Source organism: Corvus cornix, chromosome 2, assembly GCF_000738735.6.
Source record: "Corvus cornix cornix isolate S_Up_H32 chromosome 2, ASM73873v5, whole genome shotgun sequence".
Taxonomy (NCBI): domain Eukaryota; kingdom Metazoa; phylum Chordata; class Aves; order Passeriformes; family Corvidae; genus Corvus; species Corvus cornix.
In genome coordinates this window covers 103,846,090-103,869,374 of record NC_046333.1, presented here as the reverse complement: position 1 = coordinate 103,869,374, position 23,285 = coordinate 103,846,090, and positions in this window count along the sequence as shown.

Genomic DNA, 23,285 nt, shown 5'->3' with positions numbered 1-23,285 from the left:
GGCTGCAGCAGCAAAAGGGCACACCCTTACTTTCCTACCCATCGCTCAGGTATGTCTTTTCTCCTCACTCACCCACGTGAGATGAGGGCCCAGAAGTTGCCCCAGTAGGTCTGGTCTGGTTCACCACCCTGCTGACAGTATTACCTCCAAGTCATTACATAAAGACCTTGAAAGGCAAACACGTGACAAAGCACTACAACACCCTTCAACCGAAACCCTTCACAGCTGCTGATTTCAAGTTTTACTTTCCAAAGAGCAAATATCCTGCATTTGTTAAGGCAGAGAGAGGAAAATCTTGGAGAAAGTGTCAGTTCTCAGAGTCAGTGCTAGCTGGGTTTTTTTTCAGCATATAACAAAAGCAAAACACAACAGTTTCATTTCTTCCTAATCCTCTATTTTAATATGTGAGCTTGCACATGTCAAATAGGTGTTTCATTGAAAAGCACGTGCTCTTCACAATTGTAACATTTTTTCTATAATTGTGAGTAACACAGAAACAAAAAAATCTGCTCTCTGGAATGTACCACTGTTTCCTGTGAGGATTTCTACTGTGATTTGGAAACCTTATGGTAGAACACAATAAATCACTTGTACACCCTAACTGTGCATTTCTAGAATAAGTATCAATCATTAAAATTTCCCCTTCTAGGACTGTTTTATTTGATTAATGCATAACAGCTCTATCTGAGACTTTCCTCCTTACTTAAGCTGATATGAGCCTCATTTCTGCAGTCTAGGGTTTGGAGTCATTCAGATGACTTCCTGTTTCTAGTGTTTAACAAACACAACAAGAGGACACAACTTTGAATGTTACTTAATTAACCACAGGCCAAGGAATCATTAGCAGTGCAGATGATAACAATAATAAGTCACAAAGTACATGAAATAACATCATCACCTTTTGTACATGTTAGAAAAATGCGTGAGGGCTTCTAATAGATAGTCACTGTTCCAGCAACTCACAAAGAACTTGGCCTTATCCTTGAGGAGCTTCAGGATTCAAATGCAGAAAAACCACAGAGGAAGCAGGTAAAGAAAAAAATAGGATAGAAGCAAAACAAAACCAGTAGACTTATGACACTCAAGTATCAGATTATTTTCTTTTAAACTTTTGTTCCAGGACTCACTTAGAAAAAGAACATTTAAAGAAGATATAAACCCTAACAAAGGCTAGGAAAATAAGGAAAGCATCTAGGAGAAGAGGGGAGTCAGCCCAGAGCACAGGAAGACAGAAGTGCCTCTCAAAAAGTCAACTAACCCCACGAAACAGCCCCCCCCCCAGTTACAGGTATTCTGAGCACACTATTGGCAGCCACAGTACCTTTTCCTTTCAATCTCTGCTTCCCAGTGATCACAGTACAGCTTTTTCCTGGATTACTCCTAAACTTTACAAACCAATTCAGTTAAAACAGAAACAATGACTACCAAACCTCTCAACAGAGGCACATCCTGCTCTCTTGTAGCTGTGGGTGGTAGAGAGGTGAGTGGTCCCAGCTGGAGCTTGTTGCCTGAAGTGGGTCTGCACACCTGCTTGCCTATCCTTCACAGGTGGGTATAGAGCTCATTGTGCTTATTAAGGAAAATATCCTGAATAATTCAGTGTAGACTTATTATAGAAATGCTGCAACAATGAAATCAAGTGATTAAGATATGCTTAATTAATATAAACCCATAGAGCATCTTTGTGCTCCTTATCTTTTCCTTCTTTGCTTTCCTGGGTGATAAAATGATGGCGTGTATCAGGGATTACCAGATGGTGCAAAAAGGGTGAACAATTGTGGGCATGTGTGTGCATAGAGAGATGGATAGCTCAGTAAATGCAGTAATATCTAGGTTGCAATGCTGAAAACACTGTGGGGAAAACAAGTGCGAGCCTTGAGCTCTGAAGTGTGATTGTCTTACTTTCCAGAGAGGCGCAGAAATCAATTTGTGGAGATTTGCTGTTCTAATAAAAAGAGGTTGTGCTTCAAATCTCTGGCTGCAGCATGCCCAGATGTTTAGCTTACAGGTAAGGTGAAGTTAAAATCTCTCAGGGTGGGTACCACCCAGCTGTAAAGTAGCATGAGGTCTTCAGGTTGCCTGAGTACCCAGAGGCCGAACTCCTGTGGTGTGCCTGCACCTGTATTTAACTGGTACCCCAGGGATACCTCTGCATGCTGCTTTAGGACCTCAGATGGTCTCTCCCAAAGCAGTGGGGAGAGTCTGTGAGGGAAAGCAGGTTGGGCAGCACTGCACAGCACAGCGGCCACAACTGGAAAAGCAATAGTAAAGCATGAGAGGAAAAAATCAGTCAGAGCTGAGAAAAAAAGCACACAAACTGGCAGCAGTGACAGCTTGGGCAGGCCTATGTGTTTAGTAGGCAGGTTCAATATAGTGTACATTATATCAGAGGGAAATGAGGCTTCATGTGGCCATCACTCTAATAAGAAAACTCTAATTGTCACATAAGCCACTCATATTTTATTCAGACTGAAATTACAGCCTCAGAATGTGGTTACTTGCTGATAATTGGGCTGTGTCTTCAGCCACTGTAAATCTGCATGACTCTGCAAATGCCAGAACAGTTGTGCTGATTTAAACCAGCTGAGTACCTGACCCTGAACACTGACCAAAGCAGCATCCTGTGCCTGCTGGATTTATAGACATGCTGTGTTAACATGGATGAGCTCATCCTTACAATTCCCCCCCTTTGTGTGGTCCTGGTGTTTTGAGCCTGGACCCAGCTGGGCCATGCTTGTGGTGTAGAGCTGGTGTGCATAGCTCAGACTAGAGTGCCCTACTTGTCCATGGGCCTTGCATGGAGGCAGGGATACTGCATCCTGATGCCCCACTGGGATTCATCTGAGGCACATCCTCAGTCTTGGGGTTCCCTCTGTGACCCCATTCTTGCCAGGCAGAGGAGCATCCCTGTCCAGCCCAGGTTGCTCCAGTGCTACAGTGGGAGCCAATGAGCTCACAGGCCTGCTGTGCTGCACTCCACAGTATGAGCATCTGTGTCTGGCCATTAGTAAGTATAAGAGAAGCATTGGATGACGCCTAAAAAATTGTGGTTTTCCCGGCTATTTTCACCTCAGGGTCCTCTGCATAAAGCCCACTTTGTGCTGTGTTCCCTACAATGCCTATTTGCATAATTGTGTGGCTTCTGCTCTAACCCACAACCTAGGCTTTTTCTCTTGGCAGAAGGAGGTTGAAAAGTGCACATTGTTTTTGAATCTGTCTCTGAACATTTCTTTTCGCAGCAACCACAGATCACATCTCATAAACAGCCACATTTTAAAATACAAGTTTCATGTTTGTTGGTTCTAATCTAATTATTTATAGAAATGCCCTTTTCCTGTGATCCATAATCTTCTCAAACTTCAGTAGTTTCTCGCTGTGAAAAATGATTCACTCTGGGCTGAGTGTATCATGGTAGCTGAATATTTGTTCATTGTGGTGCATTTTTTATCCAGAAAGCTAAGTCTGGAAATGATTCCTGGGTAACAGTTCCCCTGAAGAGCACTACCAGTAGGCTAATCCAGTCTCCAAATGTTCAGGATCCTCCTGAAATTAACTGGAAGTGATTGCAGAAGTGTGAGTGAATGTCCTTAGCATATTCTGTCAAATATTTATTGCATCTATTTTCTCCTCATTGACAGATTATGCAAATGATGTTTTAAGGCATTTACACCCATTAAAAATTAGCTCTTTGAATTTACAAAGTTAATTCTAGTGGTTGGGTGGACCCACACAAGCTTAAATTGACAGTCAAAATGAGAACTGGAAATCTTAAATGCCTGTGTGAATGCCTACCAAATCTTTCTGGTCCTTGAAACCAAACACGGACCAGGTTGCCTGTGGGACTGGGGCTATAGCCCTTCTGAGGCAGGGGGTAAGTGCAAAGGAAAAGAAGTCCTTAGGAAGGAAATTGGCCACAAATTTAGTGAGCTTAAAGATGTAGGAAACACAAAAGTTGAAAAACCTCTTAGGTGTGAGAAAAAAGCAGGTTTCAGAAATAAAGCAGAAGAATTTAGGAACCAGCTCTGGTTGTAAAAACTTGAAGATAGAAGAAGATACAATTATACAGCAAGCAAGGACATTAAAACAATGGTTAGAGTTTTTAGGTTTGGCTGAGATAGGTTTTGAAATTACAAAAAATATGCTTAGCAGGATAGATAAGTTTAAGCCTAATAATGTAATATTGTGCATTATTATATAAGGCATAACAAGCAAGTGTTGTGCACAATAGATGTACATGCATTACTGAAGACTGGTTAAAACAGTTGTTTGTAAATTTTAGAAGCATGCTATTGGCTAAAAAGCTTTTAAGAATGCTTTGTAACAAGGAAGTCTTTGGATGTCTGGGACAGCATGAGCTTTGTACCATCTCTGTCTCAACTCTGTATGTGAGATTGATAATGGAATAAAATAATAAAAGGCTCCTGGAACACCTGTCCGGGTTCCCCATCCCATTTGCTCTCTGAAAACACCAACATAAAGAGCTTTGTTCAAATGTAGTTTACTGCAGAATAACACCAGTATGCAGACAGCCAGAAATTCCTTTGAAATTTTTTATAGCATATTTTTAATAGTCCTCTACAAGATAATAGCTTGTAACCAGTCTTTTTTTTCCCTTTGAAGGTACATTTTTACCGTGGAATGGAGAAAGAGGTATATTGTCTCACCATTGAGAAAGATCCCACCCATATATTTCAAAGGATCAAATTGTTTGTTACAAAAAATCACTCAGGCAATTCATATTAACATGTTAATTGTGATTCAACAAGTTTTCCATGGCAGCCTAACATCACTGTTAATTTCTTTGGGTAAGTTTTTGTCTTGGGGTGACCTTATGATGTGTATCCCATATCGCTGCCTATGCCCAGAAATTAATTATTGGCCTTTCTATGCCTCTGAACTGAGCCTGAGAGGGGGAAGAAAAAAACTGAGCAAAACTTTCTCAAAGCAGTTTGAAACTTGTTCAAGGTCACATAAAGATAGCAGGTTTTTTTTCCAGCTGGGGCAGGGGGGAGCGAGGAAGCACCCGGCTGGCAGCTTTTCCAGTCAGTTTTTGGCCAGTTTTTTTCCAGTTCCTTGTTCTCTGGAGAGAGGCTGAGAGCTGAACTTTTCCTTCTCTGGAATTTCAGATTTTCTCCCTTTTCTACTGGACTGCCTGATTGCTGTAACATCAGAGCACATCGGGAGGAATTTCCACCGGGCACAGAGGGCCTGGCCCTGGGCCAAGCCCCAGCTCCGAGGAGACCAAAGGGAGGACTCGAACACTTTCCCAGGTTTTTCCTCTACAGCGAAAGATTTTACCATTTAACATTATTTTCCTTTCCCGTGTGCTTGTTAAATAAATAGTTTTATCTTCTTCACTTTCCTTCGAGGAAAATTTATTTTTTTTCCCGAACCTGGTGGGGGGAGGGGTGGTTGTGCCTTCTCTCAGAGTATATATATATTTCTAAATTTGGCCAAACCGGAACAGTTTTGTTACAAACTACTTTAGCATGGTAAATGGAAAACAGATCATTGCCAGAAGGGTTTGCTTGGTCGGGTGTCATCCTAACTGGGGACAAATGCATCCTCATGGGGAACGTTAGACACATTGGGCCAGGAGCAGGGGAAGGTTTCTCCCTGTGGGATTGAGCTGGGTTACATGACCCCACCGCCCTGCAAAGTGCAGAAAGGAGCATTGCAAGCCCGTTGTGTTTCAGTCAATAATTGGACTCATTAGTGTCGCACGGTGAGTTGGCCTCCTGTTTGCCTGCTGTAGAGGAGTACTGAATTTGTGCCATTTCTGATTTCTCCCCTCCACATCACAGCTGCTCAGTGTAGATACTTTTTCACAGGCAATCAGAGAACCTAAGAAAAGAGCTGGAGTGAGATGGAATGTCGCTGTTGTACCAAGAATGACACAGTCCAGGACTGGGTTCAAAGGCCAGAAATGGCTGTATTTAATTATATAATTCAGTTTATATAGCTTTGTTTGCAAGAATGGCATAACACCACTGGGTGCTTGACCATCCGCCTCCCAGAGTGATTGGCTGAATGGCATAACACCCATTTCCAAAATATTTTTCCCAGTGTGGAAAACAAAGACACAAACAGCTCGTGCACCTGTGAGATAGTTTACAAAACCTCAAACCGCTTTCCCAGCTAGTTAGTGTAAGAAAGGAGACTTTCACAGGTGGCTGTAAAAATAGGAAAATTTCTCTGCCACCTCTCTTAGCATCTACAATGGAAGACACTGTGTGTTAATTAGGGTGTTTTCAACTAACTGACCCAGTCATGCAAAGGGAGTATCTGAGATTTGTTGTTGCTGTTGCTATTTTCACCACTCACATATCTGAAGTAATTTTACATTGAATTGACTTAAAACCTACACCAGACATGGAAAAATTCAATAATGAAAGCTTTTGCTCTTTGGGAGTTTTGGTGGGGAAAAAAGGACCCACTTATCAACTATATCTAAAATATCTGAAAAATTCTACACCAAAACAATATTAACACTGTTTTCTAGAATGAGGAATATGAACATTTGGAAATATGTTCATGTGTTTATATGAAAATATACAGTGAAATAATGAATCAAACAAATGTAACACTAGTATTTTTGCCCCAGTAATTAGTTGGTAAAACATAAAATTTTTAAAAAACAATGTGAACAGTAAAATTCTCCCAGTTGGATTCTAAATCATTAACCTAACAAATTTTTTATAAATATCACGAGGAATAACAATAAAAAGAAGATATTCTTCATTAAATGAAATTATATTTGAGCTATCAAGACATGTATGTATCTGCTGCACTTCCTTTCTTCTTCCACAGCCTTCCACATGCTGCTGGACAAGGAGGCAGCTAGCAGAGGTGCATGGCTTATGCTCCAAAACATAGGGCAAGATGCCTGATAGAAATCTTGTTAATGTACTCATTGACAGAGCCCTTGAAAATAAAACATAGGAAAAGAGAGCAGAAAAACTGATTTTATCACTTCTACATGCAGCAGGAAGTGCTGTGCCCGCTCTGCTGAGCTCTGGACTTCAGAGCTGGGCCACTCTACTCTCTGTGTGAACTCAGGAGTATTAATAGTATAGGAAACAATCATGGAAGAAATACTGAAACATGTCTAAATGGAGGGAGGGAGGGAGGGAGGAAGGAAGGAAGGAAAGGAAGGAAAGGAAGGAAAGGAGGAAGGAAGGAAAGGAGGAAGGAAGGAAGGATTTGTCCTGTGTTTAATTTCCCTAATATAGTCTCCTCGATGAGTCTTTGGTGGGAAAGTCTTGTTTCTTATCCAGCTTCTCAAGTTTTGTAGGGGCACTGAATGTTTGAACATGCTACAAACCTTGGTTTGGATGCATGTGATCTTCTTCCACACCTGTACAGGCTTTATCTGAACAGCAGAACATGTATCTTATCCAGGTACAACGATGATGCACTACTACCATGCTATACCCTCTAAGTTCTACTTCCATCATCTGGAAAGCCACTAATTCTCACCATGCCCGGGGACATGTGACTTTTGCCCTGGCAGTAAGGCTCTTCCACCAGTAGAAAGGGGACAGCCTTGTGTGAGCTGCCAGATCAAGCAGAGAGGCTGGAGAATTAACAATCAGAATCAGTGTGTTTGGCAGCAGCTATTTACATTAGATTAGAAAAGGTTTTAGGAGAAATTAGCTGGGGATGGGCTCCGAGACAGTGATAGGGGGCAGTAGGGACATTAGAGGGCACCCAGGGACAAGACTTTCTGGACACTGGCATTCCCCAGTCTCAGGGCAAAGGTTGTGTCAGGTATTGCTCAGTGCCTGGGAGAAGGAGGCGACGGACACAGCTCCAAGTGACCATGTCCAACAGCCTCTGGCTGAACATTACTACTGCACTCCTGTGCCAAATTTAAATTGTCCTTAGAAATAAACTGGTCTGATGCCTTCAGGGTCCTGAGGAAATTCACAGCAGTCCTGTGAGCACATGGCAATGTTGAGCACCTCCCTGGTGGACTTGGGTTCTCTGGGCTTGCCCATGAGTTGGGTTTTACAGAACAGGCAGCTTTCTGAGGACAATGTAATTTCCGACTGGACCTGTGTGAACGGGAGATCATTACCTTCCACAGTGGCAGTTTCTTCATCAAACAACAGATAATCTTCACTATGAATATTGCCTGACTTGTCATCCTCTCCCTTAGCCCCTATTCCATATTGTTGGGGGTCTGTCCATGCTGCGATCTCAAGGTTGCAATTCTGCTCCATGTCTGAATTCATCTGGATATAACTCTTTTTCTTTGCTGCTCTTCCATCTCTCACCTGGAGTTGTTAGAAATGAGCTTGGAGTGAAGACACACCTGGCTTGTTTTCTTGGTCCTTGTAGACAAATGACTGCTGAAAAGAAGCCTCAATTTTTGATATTTTCCTCAAGGTAATATACACCTACTTCCTTATCCTGCGTCCTCCATCTGCGCGTTCTCCTCCTGAGAGCTTCACAACACCCCCAACAATTACAGTAACCAGATTCACTACAGGGTGAGACAGGGGTCTTATGAGTTTGCAGTTTTCCATGCTGGCATCTGTAGTAGTTTATGAGGCTTAATCCTTGCTCTGCATAATACACTCATGTCTCAAAATCCACCTTTCCACTAGTAATGGGGAGGAGCATCAGCAAAGGGGACTATGTGGACGAGGTGGTCCTCAAATCCAGAGGCCAAGGTCAGCCAAGGTGGGAGAAGCATGACAGGTGGATAAAGGGCACTCTGCATGGAGGAGAAGCTCCCATATCTTTAGGCATGATCTGGATAAAGATGCCTCACAACAGGCTGCCTTGGAAAATAAGGCTCAACAGACTGGGAAGTAAAATGCTCTAGCAAATTTAGAAAATTGAAAATGTAGAGAGTAAATTTTAAAAGCCTTGGCTCTGCCTGGAGCATATAATGAATATAAATTCCATGTGGACAAAGGTGATAACGGGAAAAATGAAGGACATGCCACAAACTGCATTTGCTCTTTCAAAAAAATGCAGATGCTGCAGTGAGCATCCACAGGTCTGTGAGTCACTTCACTCAAGCATCCTCTCAAAACAAGGAGGCACACAGAGGCCAACAGCTCTGAAGCATCAGCAGCTCTTGAAGGAAAGCAGCCTCACCACAGTAGCACGGTATGTATCGCCACCCCTGCAGGTCTGATTTTTGGACAGAAATTAATTTCATAGAACTAAAAAACAATAAATCAAAAACCAAAACCAAACCAAGAAAAATACCACAACAAAAACAAACAAACGAAAAACCCAAACAAAAAAAAACCAAAAAACCACCAAAAACAAAAAACCAAAGCCCAAATGAAACAAACATACAGCTATACAAAACAAAAAACTTTTTCCCGCTGGGTAGCTGGGCTGCTTACACCAAAACAAGCACAGCACTTACAAGGATAACTGTTTGGAAGGGGGGAAAAAATTGAGCGTTTGGTACAGCGAAGATTAAGTTTTCAAAGAAACAGAAAAACAACGCTTGAAAGCACAGTAAGTTTTGCTGATGAGCCGCACATTTTTATTGGACTGTTTTTTTACCACTAAAAATCAATATTTCTAATTTCACTGATAGCACAAGAGCTGCCGGGCTTTCTGTGACTCCCTTCTCCGTTACCGTCGTTTGGCAGAGGCTTCGCTGGCAGCGCCGTGCGCCCCTCGCTCAGCCCCAGCCCGGCCGGGGAGCGGCGCTGCCTCCGCGGGCCGGCGCGGAGACACCGCACCTGCGGTGGCGGCAGCGCGGCGCCAGGTGGCACTATCGCACCGCCGGCCGCCTCCGCGGCTCCAGCGCACCGCGGCGGCATCGCCCTGGAACTGCCCGGCATCGCCCTGGCACAGACCTGGCATTGCCCTGGCACGGACCTGGCATTGCCCTGGCACGGACCTGGCATTGCCCTGGCGCTCCCGGCGCCACCCTGGAACTTCCCGGCACCGCCCTGGCACAGACCTGGCATTGCCCTGGCGCTCCCGGCATCGCCCTGGAACTGCCTGGCATCGTCCTGGCACTCCCGGCATCTCCCTGGAACTGCCCAGCATCAGCCTGGCATCGCCCTCGCACCGTGCTGGCATTGCTCTGACACTGCCCTGGCACCACTCTGGCCCCCTCTGCATTGCCTGGCTTTGCCCTGGCATCGCCCAACACCACTGCAATGTCCAGCAGTGCTTGACACCACCCGGTGCCAGTGGGCATCAGCCTGGCACTAACTCGTCAGCGCCTGGCACTGCTGGTCATTGCCCTGGCATTGAGTTGGTGGCACCTGGCACTGCCCTGTCACCACTCTGGCACTGCCCTGCATCACTGCAGCATTGCCCAGCATTGCCCAGCATCAGCTGGTACCAAGCCTGAACTGCCCTGGCATCACCCAGCAGCGGCCCGGCACTACCCCAGCACAACCCCAGCACTGCCTTGGCATTGCCTTGGCATCACTCCTGCATTGCTTCAGCACTGACCAACAGCTTCAGGGAGACTCTGCAGAACCTGTTCATTTCCCTCCGCATAATTAATACAAACACAATTTATTAAATGCATACATTGCTTTCCATTTTTAATCAAATGAATTATTCAGGCTGAGTACTTTATTAGGCTGTTTGTCTTCTCTCCTTCCCCCTTGGGCTGGGTCTCTCATATTTACCACCGGAGGGATGCAGCACAATCATTTCTGCAGAGAAATGCTTGTCTGGGGACTGGTTCTGGGTTTATGCTGCATTGGCATGTTGTCAAGTAAAGTCAAAATTTTCTTCTTCCAAAAATAGGGGAGGGGTACATGACACAAAAGTTTTGTGTTGGAAAGTTGAAATCCAGTTCATCACTCAGTGTTTTTAAAGCAATTTGTTAGGCTGTGGTGCTTCATGTGACTTTTACCTCAGTGCATTCACATAAATTGTGGAATAATTTAGACTGAAAAAGACCTTTAAGATCATCAATTCCAACTGTTCAGCCTAGTACTGCCAAGTCCATCACTAAATTGTGTCCCCAAGTGCCACACCTACAAGTCTTTTAAATACCTCCAGGGATGGTGACTCTACCCCTTCCTCAGGCAGCTTGTTTCTGTGCTCAACAACCCTTTTTGTGAAGAATTTTTTCCTAATATCCATCTAAACATCCCTTGGCACAACTTGAGGCCATTTGCTGTCATCCCAACACTTGTTACCTGAGAAGAGACTGACACACACCCTGCTCACTACACCCTCCTTTCAGGTAGATACAGAGAGTGATAAGGTCCCCTCTGAGCCTCCTTTTCTTGAGGCTAAACAACCCAACTCCCTCAGCTGCACTCGTAACACTTGTGCTCCAGACCCTTCACCAGCTCCACTGCCGTTTTCTGGACATGCTCCAGCACATCAATCTGTGAATATCAATGAAGTGTGCCAAATAGCTACTTTCTCCCTGAGCAAGTTGTTCTTGCTTTTCTAGTGCAGACTCCAAAGTGTCTACAAAAGATCTTTTCCTGAGTTAGGGGAAGATCCACCAGACCGGGAAACAGTTTGGTGGGATACTTCTGTCAGCAGAGCTGGGTGACAGCAAACATGGGCAGACCCAGCTGCACAAGAGCTCAGTGGGCTTCTCTGTGAATTTCTTCTGGCTTTCCTACACTTTGACAGGCATTTCAAGAGAAACAAAACAAAACAAAAAAAAAAAAAAAAGAAAAAAAAAAGGATCAGGAATTAACATGTATGCTACTGTTGATATATTTTGACAGATTCTGTCAGTTTCCTGTGTAAGTTCACTAGGTTTTTTCAACACCTTTATGAAACATGACTCCTTAAAGCCACTTGGCCACAACCCTTTCTCTGAAAAGAAAGATTTCTGAAATGCTTCTCAGGGTCACTGTGGAAATAATTTTTCAGCAGAAGACTGTGAGGATTTCAATGCCAGAGCGGCCATAGAAGGAGCATCATCCTGCAACCTCTTTTTCATACAAATACTATATGATTTCCAGACAGTCCCTTCAAACTAAACTATTCCTAACTGTCAGTCCCCTTCCCATTGCTTTGTTCTGCTGCTTCTGGGAGGTGTTGCTCATTGTCTGTGCCTGTTAAAGTTCACGGGACCTGAATTATTCAGTGCTGCCCTTTCCCAGACTGAGTCCAAAACCCTACAGCTAAGCGAGTCTTGGAGAGTTATTTCCCAGAAAGAGTGTTGAAAACATCAGTCCTTTCAAGAGCTCTCAGACAGCCACAGCAATGACCCTTCTCAGCTGGGGTGCCCAAAAATGCCCACAGAGAGCAGCTGAGGTGTCTGACACCTCAACGAGGAAGGGCAAAGTGAAGCAAAAAGGTCCAAACACCAAAACTGAGTTTCAAAGGAAAGTGAGCTGGCCCAGCTTTATGCTTATGAACCATTAAATAGCCAGTGCCAGCCTTGCTTACACAATAGACCTCTCCTTAAGGAAAGTTAAATAGGCTTGCTGGCTTGCTAGCTTGCTGTAGAGAGATCAGCAAAGATTTATTCTTTCTTTTAAACACGTAGTAGGATGGTCTTGGTATGTATATCATCAGTAACCCATAAAACCTTAAGGGGAATTTTTATCCCAGAGATTCATTTCTGTCCTTAATGATTTAGTAGTAAACCTACAATCAGTCTTGGGACACATGGGATTATGAAAAAAGAATTAAAACGTTTTTTTAAATGGCTAATGACACAGTCCCTTAAAATATTTTGAAAAAGGAATGCTGGAATCCTTTGAAGTGACTTTCAATTAAGCTTTTAAATGAATTAGGATGTTATTTCTGTGTAACAGCTAGATCATAAATTTAGTTTCTAATTAAATACTGTGTGAAAACTTCATGTCACACGTCACTGCTTGCAAATATATTCGCTGCAGGATTTGACTGAAGTTACTTAGAGAGATGTTCTTTTCTCCTTCTCAGGGGCACAGCAACTTCCCTCTAGGAAAAAAAAAGGAAAGCTGCCATTGTGCTGTTCTATGGAAAAATAGCAGTTTCATTACTATAATAACCCAAGTCACAGACTTCTTTTGCAGTTCTGGTCAAGATTTCACTGGAATTTCTCTGTCATAGTCCCCCAAAGCCTGTCTCTGTTCTCTGGAGGAGGCCTCCAGTGCCTGGTGCCGCATTATTCCTCAAAGGGTTAATCAAATTCATTTTTACTGGACCTTTTTCAGCCATATCATACTTCAAGAAAAATATGGGCAGCTTTCACTATTTTAGCACAAAAGCTAAGGAGCAGATAATGCCAAGTCCTACTGGCAGCATTATGGGGCAATGCATTTTTAATAATTACACAGTATTTCAGGTATAATTATTTCTCTACACATTAGGCCTGACAGCTCTTTTCTCCCTGTCCTTTCTTACCCTTTATTCCTCCATCTCTCCAAGCATCTCAATTTCTTCACCTAATTTAAATTAAAGTGCCATATTTCTGGCTGTAAAAAGAACCCTACCCTTTTCATTTTGTTCTCTCTGCTCTGATTCCAAATGACATCAGCTCAAAGCAAAAAGTTATTGGACACTTGAACTTTTTTTTCCAAGGCAGCCCTTAAGTATTCCCAGCATTTAGTGATGACCAGTTACATTAATAAGGTTAATAGTTCACTGGGACAAAAAGAACATAAATTCCTTACTTTCCTTCATAATTTGGTGATAGTAGTCACCAGAGAGTCACCTGAGGCTGTTTTTTGAGCTGCTTAGTTAAAGAAATGTGCCTCTCTATGAGCCAAGCTGCTGTGGTTCTTTCCCCTGGGCCATCATTTTAAGCCTTGTGACTGTCTGGCCAACGACGTGAGTGCAGTGTGGCCAGTAGCCTGGCATTTGGCAAGGGACATGAAACAACACAATCCCTGCCCCTGCCTCTTGTAGCTCCGTATTCAGAAGTAAATCATCACCTTAAGATGGCATTGCAGAGTTACTTGACCCGACACAGCAGCCGGCAGCCTTCTCCACAGGTAACTTGGTGATACATTGCTAAAGAGCTCAGAGAAGCATTGCTAGCACACATTATTTCCCCTGTGCTGAGCAATGCACTACGAGCTCTACCCTGTATTTCTGTCTGAGGCACTCGTGCCATCACAAGCCTGCAGGGTCTGGGGCACCAAAGATACAGCCATGGGTTTATGCTGCTGAGCATTACGCTGTCCACTTGCTCTGCCCTGACCCTCCAGACAGGCTTTGCATAACATTTCATACTTTTTAACCTAAATCTTCTCATGAATCTTTGATTTAGGATTCCCCACATTTACCATATATAAAGAGTTTCAACAATCATTGTTCTTCATGAAGAAGCCAAGGAATAAAACTGTGCTATTGCTATTTTGACCTAAAAGCAATGGAGTACAGACGGTTGTTAATATTTAACTGTACCCTAATCTTTTTTTCTTGAGTAATTGTCCTGGGTTGCAGTGTATTCTATTACCATCCTCATGAGCTGTTGAAACCAGGTGGGGCAGTGTTTCCTTGCCTCTTCCCTCTGGACTATCTTTCTGTTAATGGCCCATCATTGTCCTGCCGCATGACTCAGAGATAACTCCCTCCGGACTATCTTCTGTTAATGAGCCTAATCAACACTTGGCCTCATGACTCATTACCCCATTGTGAGATGCTCCACCCAGAGGGAGGAACCAAGCATCCCATCGTGGATATAATCTGAGATTCCGAACACCACATACACTCTTTCCATTGGATTTCCAGAGGACAGGAGCTACACAGCCACCACTGGACCTTCCGAGGAAGAGCAGACCCTTCTACAGGATCACTCTTCAACAGAACCACAGCCACCACTTCAGGAGGACTGCAGCCACCATCTTATCGGACTGCTACTGCCACCCTGACTAACAGGGACTCAGGCTGTATCCTGACTCTGTCAGTTTGAACCAGTGTTTTCTGCCTTTTTTTTTTAAATTTCCCGATTAAATTGTTATTCTGACTTGGTGCCTCCCACTGGTTTGTTTTCAAACTAGTACAGTAATATTTACCCATGCTCTGTGGGGGTGAGAGATACCTGAAACAATCAGGAATTGGAAATTGTCCTGTACCATTTTTTTTAAATAGCTGAGCTGGAAACAGAACTCCTCTCCATCCCTACTATGTAATATGGCCTAAGGTTGGAAGTGTTTAGTAGACACTGGTCTGGATAATCAAGCACCCAGAAATAGACCTTTTTCTTGGAGACTCTGTAGGCAAATATCATCTCAAAAAAACCCTCAGCTGGAGTCTGTCCATGCTTAGACTGTGATGTAGAGCCTTCAAAAAGTCTACATAGGTGTTGGGCCTGATGCAACTACTTGCAGTCTAAATCCTACCACTCTTACTCATAGATATTTTTACTTCCTCACAAGTTCATTATTTTCCTAATTTTTTAAAAATTTAATTTTTATATGAGCATAAGCCAAGATTTCAAAATGGTTGACTGATTCTAAGTGTTTGATTTGCTATCTCTCCTTTCCTAGTATGCGAGGCCAAAATTTTGATTCTCAGACCACATTAAAATGTCACAAGTTAGACAAAATACAAGCTTTCGAAATGCAAATGAAAAATGAAAGCACTAGCAGACTCATAAGAGACATGAAAAATTTTATTACCAGAAAACATCATTACCGGGTTCCATTAAAAGACATGTTCAAATTAAGGCTTTTCTAAATACACGTCTAAAGAGCTTTCCGAGCAACAGAAATGGGAAGGTGAATTTTGCTGCCTGATTTAATTTAGGTTTAACAAAGGTCTAGCAAACAGAAAAACTAAGCTCTTGCAAAGTCTCTGAAAACAGCTGTCTGCACAGACCATTCAGGGGGAGTCTGCAGTGGGAGCCCCTACTTTGCTAAACACTGGAGAATCCGCTTAAGGGAGAGATTTGTCCAGATGCCATTATTAAGCAAAACAGCGGGGGTTTTTTTTGTTTTTTTTTTGTTTTTTTTTTGTTTTTTTGATACATCAGCCATAAGACTCCAACTCTGAATCCAGCTCTCATTAGTGTTATGCTTTCAGAACAACTTTTACATTCTAGCTTTACCATAGGTCCTTGCTCCAGAACTTTTCCCCTAGATAATGTCTGAGAGGTCCTTCTGCTGGCCTGCATTTTAGAGGATGCTATTTTACTTTTCACGGTAATGCAGTGACTTTGCTGGCACCCTGTGAAAGTCCCAGAAATGCAGGTTCCAGCTGTACAAAATCCACTATGTAAATGAAATGACCAATCAAATGTCTCTCTCGCCGTTTTTGAAAGGACTCAGCTTCTGCTAGATATAGTGCAAGTACATCAATCTGCTTATTGACTACAGTCCTGCCAACTTTTTGCCTGAGGCCAAGCCTTTCCTGTCATGATATGTACCCCTCACTTGAGTATGGGGTTCTCACTAACTGCAGGGTGGTCTCCTCCATCCTTACCATGGAAGGCCCTTTCCCCTCTTCCCACAAGCTTTCAGCAATCCATCTGCTTGTGTTTCCAAGAGGAAGAAGAAAACCCCCTCTCTTTCCCTCATCCGCTGTGTATGTCATATATCAGAATTAGAAAAAAAGGATTTAAAAGAGTTAGCCCAGTGGTGTCAAAATAATCGCAATATTTTAATGTTCTGTTTGGAAAGCATTTTCAGCTGGAAGATTTATGATCTTTTATCCACAGAAGACGTTAAAAACACTCAGAATTGTGCTAAATAGACAAAATTAAAATGATGATTTGAAGTATCCTGTTGATTCCTTTTCCTGGTCTTAAAATCAAGAGTCAAACACGGTTAGAAGGGAAAAAGGGATTTTACCTTGGTATTTATTTTAAGGATCCGTAGGTGCACCACATCTAGGTCGAATGCACTGAAAGGCACACCGCAATGCACCCAAAAGTTCTGGTCTAACATTATAGGTCTTACTAATTAGCATATCTATCAAAAATTCTCCAATTAGAGGCTCAAACGAACCCCCCTCCCCAAGGAACCTTCCCCTGGATGGTTCTATCTTGGTTTACAGAATGTGTTCTGGAGAGGACTTTGGGGTCTGGGGCATTCTGATCCCTAACTCCAAGGCTTCTGAGATGTTCAGTCTCCTAGCTTGACAAACAAGTCCAAGAATGTAGGCAAAAAGCACTAAGAATACAGAAGTTGTAAAAAGGTATAAAAGGGGTATAAAAGAAAAGGCAAAAACATCATCATGGCCTCACTGTGGTATTCCAATATGCAGTGGCAAGAAGTGGACAAGGTGTCTTGATGTGGAAAATTCTTAATTAACATTTGAGTAAGTATCCTCTGTCTCCTCCTCCTCAGATCACTGTGCAAGAGTTTAATATCCTCATGTATTCTGTGCTATAAATCCTCAGTTCTACATCAGGGAGTGTCATCTATGATCAACAGTTTGTTATTATAGATTGTGATGGGTACTATTGAGCTACTTACCAAAAGGATACTTGCCTCTGACTTGGAAAGAATATTAATAAAGCTGTTAGTCCTTTGTCAATAAAGCAAGTACCTTCTCAGTTTCTATAACTGAGCACAGTAATTGCCATCAGTACCCCTAAATGTCAAATTTGTTATTTCACCTCCAGAGCAGTCAACCTAAGAAGTGATTTAACATAGTTCTTAAACATCAAAATTATTTCATATTATTTTGAGGGAACTTGCAAGTGCCTTCTCTCTTTGTCAGGTGATGAAAAGATGCACCAAACACCCCTGAAAATCTGTTTTCCTCATTGGCTTTCTATGCTAACAAGGCTCCAACTTTTTTCTGATATGTGAAAACAGCAGCAGGTGAGGAACAAAAGTGAAGGATATTCCTGAAGGGCTGAGGGGTACCCACCACATAATTCTGTTGATGTTGGCTTATTTCTTCTTTTTTTTCCTGTGTAAAATAAAGGAACCCATGGCTGGTGATCAGGATTCCTACCTGTTGCTGATTTCTGTTAAAAAGCCTCTCTTCCAGCTTTGCAGCCCATGCTAAGTTTTCTAGAAGAGATAATTACACATCCCAGAGGTGCAACCAAGGGCATGTAGAACATCCTGGGGCTGTTGGAGCAGTCTGGCAAAGATGGGATAAAGATGTAGGAGGCTGAACTGCAGCTGTCAAAGAGGCATGAGACAACTCACACCACTGCTGTCTCTTCTTGGCTGGATACTCCACAGGAATCGGAGACAATAGCTGTTAGAAGTACCTTAATCTGGGAGAGTGGTTGAAGTGCTCTGGAACAAAAAGATAGCCTCAGGAATGATGGTAGGAAAGGTACTCAAAGAATCACAGGAAGGCTTCCTGTTCTTGTTAGACAGTCAAATTTTGAATCTAATTTTCACATAAGTTGATCTAAAATGTTTAGTTTGCAAGACCCCAGACTACACTGTAAAAACACATACAGTTAGAGTAAGCAGGGAAAACCCCAAATTTCTCATAGGCATAGATCAGAAAAAGGTGTTCTTAACACAGGTGAATTTAGGGATCTAACTAACGAACAATTAATGTGTGTGTTGTGCTCAGAGAAGCTATACACCTTTCAAAACCTCCACTATTGCCTCACTGGTTGGTGAGAAGCTTAACATGAGCCAGTAATGCACATTCACAGTATCCTGAGCTACATCAAAAGAAATGTTTCCAGCAGATTGACCTAGGTGATTCCACACCTCTGGTCCACCCTTCCAAGACCCCACCCAGAGTGCTGCATCCAGCTTTGGCATCCCTGGCACAGGAAAGACATGGAGCTGGTGGAGTGAGTCCAGAGGAGGGCCATGAAGGTGATCAGAGGGCTGGAGCACCTCTCCTATGAAGACAGGCTGAGAGAACTAGAGTTGTTCATCTTGGCAAAGAGATGGATCTAGGAAGACCTTGGAAGGCCTTAGAACACCTTCTAGTGCCTGAAAGGACCTGCAAAAGAGCTGGAGAGGGACCTTTGATAAGGACATGTAGTGATAGGACAAGGGTGAATGCCTTTAAACTGAAATAGACTAGATCTAGATAGATATTTGGAAGAAAGTCTTCACTGTGAGGGTGGTGAGGCACTGGAACAGGTTGCCCAGAGAAGCTGTGAATGCCCTATCCCAGGGTGTTAAAGGACAGGCTGGATGGGGCTTTGAGTAACCTGGTCTAGTGGAAGGTGTCCCTGCCAATGGCAGGGGGCTTGTACTAGATTACCTTTAAAGGTCCTTTCCAACCCAAACCATTCTATGATCCTATGATACAGCATTAAAAATAATTTAAATGTTGACAAAATAGTTAATTTTTACTATTTGGCCTGAAAAACACTGAACAGAGGGCCACTGAAAATGACCCATGAGCTCCAGTGACAACTGAGTTGTCAGATCAAAAAAGTGCTTGGGGTAGAAGCAGTGGTCTTGCATCCATTTTGTAGGTCTCTTTTCATCCCAGGAGCAGAAAATGCCAAGCCTGTGAGGGCAATCAAGGCTGAAGAGCAGGAGCTTGGTTAAAGCTGCATCAGCCAAGTGGGCCAACCAAACCAGATGCTGTCATTCCCTGTTCCAGGGGAATATTCTTCCTCCAACCCCAGGTGCAGCTTGCTCTAATGGGCACTAATTGTGCCATTTTGAACAACTCTAAAATAAACCAGACAACAGTCACATTGAAAACCAATTATATATAATATGGCTGTGTGTCTGAATTTGTCTCAAGCTGGGACACTGTGTCTGAAACCTGACTACAATCTAATTTCTTTAAAGGTTGCCTGATAGCGATATCACAAGAAAGAGTTCTGCAGCAGCAGAGTTTGATTCCACTTCCCCTCTTCTGTCAGGGAATAAGCTTAGAAAAACTTTCAAATTGATGGTAATTCACTAGTTTCAAAGGCCAGACAAAATAAATCTTTAATAAAAAGGTTTGCCCCAAGAAGGAACAGGCAGCTTAAAGAACTTAGACCTCCAAAACGTTGTACAGAGAGCCTGTGTGCTCTCTGTAATTTAATACTGGGGATCTTGGCTAACTTCATTAAGAGGATGACAGGGAAATTGAGATAAATCATCCTGTAGTGAGGGAGGGACCAATACAGAGAAAACTATAACCAGCAGGACAAATAGGTTCTATTATCACACATGACTTTCTTCCACTTTAGTGTTAGAATGAGTTCCATTAACACAACCTATGTATTTTACAGTGGAGCCCATACCATTGTGAAATTAAGCACATTGTATGATTCACACAAATGCATCCACAAGATGCTGGACCATTCTTAGATTTAGTTCTGACTATTTTCAGCCCACTCACTGAATGTGAATTTTTAAATTTTGTTTAGTAACTTTACAGTTGAGAACATGACTATATTGATTTTTACATCTTTACCAACTAATATCTCAAAAATATTTTATTAACTCTGTAACTCAATCTCAGAATTGTCACTTCTACAATTAGCTTTGTTTAGTTTGAAAAAAAAATTCACTATGAAAAGATTTCCATTCTCTACTACCTCCTAATACTCATGCTAGGCAAATGCTTTTGAAGACTTCCCACATGGCTCAGTTCTTGGTGGCCAAAAAAATCCCAGTGTTTAAGAGGGTTTACCCATTTCATAAAGCTTTAGTTCTGTCTTGGAACTGCTGTCTGTTCAAGGGTTTTTTTCTCTGCAGGGAATAGCTGTGATTTGTATAAAGACTTTTCTTCCAGAAAGTTGAGTCACTTTTTTTATTAAATGCATTCAGCATAAACCGTGCATTTTAATAACAAACTTTTTCTATATTTTGATAAAAATTGCACTGAATAACGTTCAATTCTTCCTACCTAGAAATAATTTAAATTTAAATAATTTAAAGCTTTATTTCAGGCCTTGTAATAGCACCTTTCAACACCAGCCCTCCATAGCACCTGTTTTGTTTGTGTCCATTCCTTTTCAAAGGCAGAGTGCTTGATGCTGAGGGAAAGGCTGCCCTGGCTCTGCCATTCTTTTATCTAATTTTTGGGCTGTTGATGGTGCACATCTACAGGACTGTTTCCATTCCACATTCTGGAGGTGACCTGGGAGGGATAGGTGGGAGTTGTTTTTGGCTGAGCCCAGCCCTTCTGCTCTCATCTTCTCCCCTCTGCACTTCCCATGGATCCCTTGTCCCCTCTGGATGGGAGTCTCCCTAGGAGTACAGTTTTTGACTGTGGATAAACACCGAGCACCACAAGACAGTGCCCCATCAGTCATTTCCCAGGGCATCATGCAATGCTGTGTTTCACTTGGTAGCTGCTTTTTTGGACTACAAACACAGCTTTAGCAAATGAAGCTGTTTAGTCAGTACAGCTAAGGAGGACACACACCAAAACGAGTTCCTCTCCTTATTCGGTTCTATTTCTGGACTCTGTCATTGTGAATTTACTAATTTCCTGAAATAAAGTTTATATTTCAGCATAAAATACTGTAATGTAAGACTGAATGAAACCCAAGAGCCTTGTCTGGACTAGGAAATCTCTTTTTAATAGTTTAATCCTGTTTGCATTGAGTTAGAATACATTTCCTTTGGTACAGGGCACAGGAAAATATTCTTTCTATAATTGATTGATTTAAAAGGGCTCTGCTTTAAGGGGAATAATACAGACCTGTTGTGGCAGACAACCTGATTTTGAAATAAGAGCACTAAACATTAACAACTGCAGTAACTGACTTGTGACATCATCTACTTAAAAAAGACAAACAGCTACTTATAATCGAAATTGCAGAGTGGAGAATCACTGGCTGTGTCTGACTGATTCCTTGCAGATGGGTGCTTATGCTAAAATTGGGGCAGTCACAGGGGTTACATGGACTCTTATCTGCCATCACCAGCCATGAGAGGTCTCCTGGCTCTCTCTCGTGGGCATCTCCTTGGGCCAGGAGCTGGCCTTTGCTTTCCTTGGGCAGGGAGAGGCGGTGGCTGGTGCTCCCCTGGCTCATGCATGGGGGAAGAGTCTGTGGTGAGCCAGTTGCCCAGGAGTGTGTCCAGATGGCTTTTGAATATCTCCTGGGATGGTGACTTCACGATCTCTCTGGGCAAGCTGTTCCAGTGCCAGGTCACCTTCACAGTGGAATGTACACAACAACATTAATTCATCACAGAATCAAAAAAAAAAAAAAAAAAAAAAGTAAAAAGAGTCTGAAAGATTGCTAGGAAGGTTTCTAAACCATTCTGAGGATGGGAGCAGCTGTGCATAGGGTGGCACCACCACAAGAGCTCCCTAAAAATCCCATGCAGAGCCACCAGTCATGCAAAAATGCATGAGACATCTCAGGGGGGTTCTGTGATGTGGCACAGCATGGCATGGCAGAGTGCAGAGCTGCCTGCATGGCTCAGGAAGCTGCAGGGCTCTGTGATGGAAATGACAAGGGAAAGGAAGTGCTTTTGAGGTTAAAACAATGTTTAAAAGGAAAACGAAATTGAAAACGAAATTGAAAACCTTTGCCAAAAATCCCTCTGAGATACTGACCTTTTTTGGACTGCTTGACTGCAAACACTGATGAAATAGCCTTTTCTTCTGGCATCCACAAAAAACAGGGCTATGTAGGCTGATAAAAACCCTACTTCGTATGTTGCTGGCATCTCCTTGTAGAAAGGAATTCAGAACTTCTTTAGCAAAAGCATATTTTCTTCTGATGACACAATTCACAGAAATATAAAATATTCCTAGGAGTTATTAAAATAGTCATAAGAGTTGGGAATATTTACAAATTTAGAGAATGACTACAGTAATTTAACTTTGGCAAATACAACACCAGTGACTAATAAGGAAGGACAGAATTTTCATGGGAAAATATGGTGTCATCATTTGAATTTTCAATCATTTTCCAACTGTTTCAGACTGCAAGTGGTATTTCACTTAAATGTTCAGAAATCCTGAAGCATATCTTTGAGTGGTTACTTTTGCATTTGTAGCTAAAGGATCTTAACAAGTTGTCTCTGTTCCTGAGATTTCTGTGTGTGCATCAGGTAAAAAATTTATAGCTGCAATTTGTATTTTATACATTAAAAGGACCAAGAGTAGTCTCCAGTGAATAAATAAATAATACTACCATTTCTTTTACAGTATGAGAAGTTACTCTGCATGTTAAGAGCAATCGGAGCCTGTATTTGCTGCAGCTCATAATGTAATGCATTCTTTGAAGAGTAAGCTTCAACAAAGACTAAATAACAAATTATTTGGTTGTAGATACATCTTTTGGCTAAAACTCCTAATTGCAATGGAGAAGAAAAGAAGGAAGTGTAATTCGTTTGTGTGTCTTGGTGCTAAACAACAAGTTTGATTTCAGATACTGTTTCTGATTTTTGTGTGTGTCTTACAAAGTTTTAAGCATTATTGAAACCTGATAAAAGTGGGGAACACCATGTTCATATGAAGAATATTGTATGGAGTGAACGAATTGCCATGTTTTAGAAACGGTTTGTTCTCTCCTTTTTGCAAAATGTGTG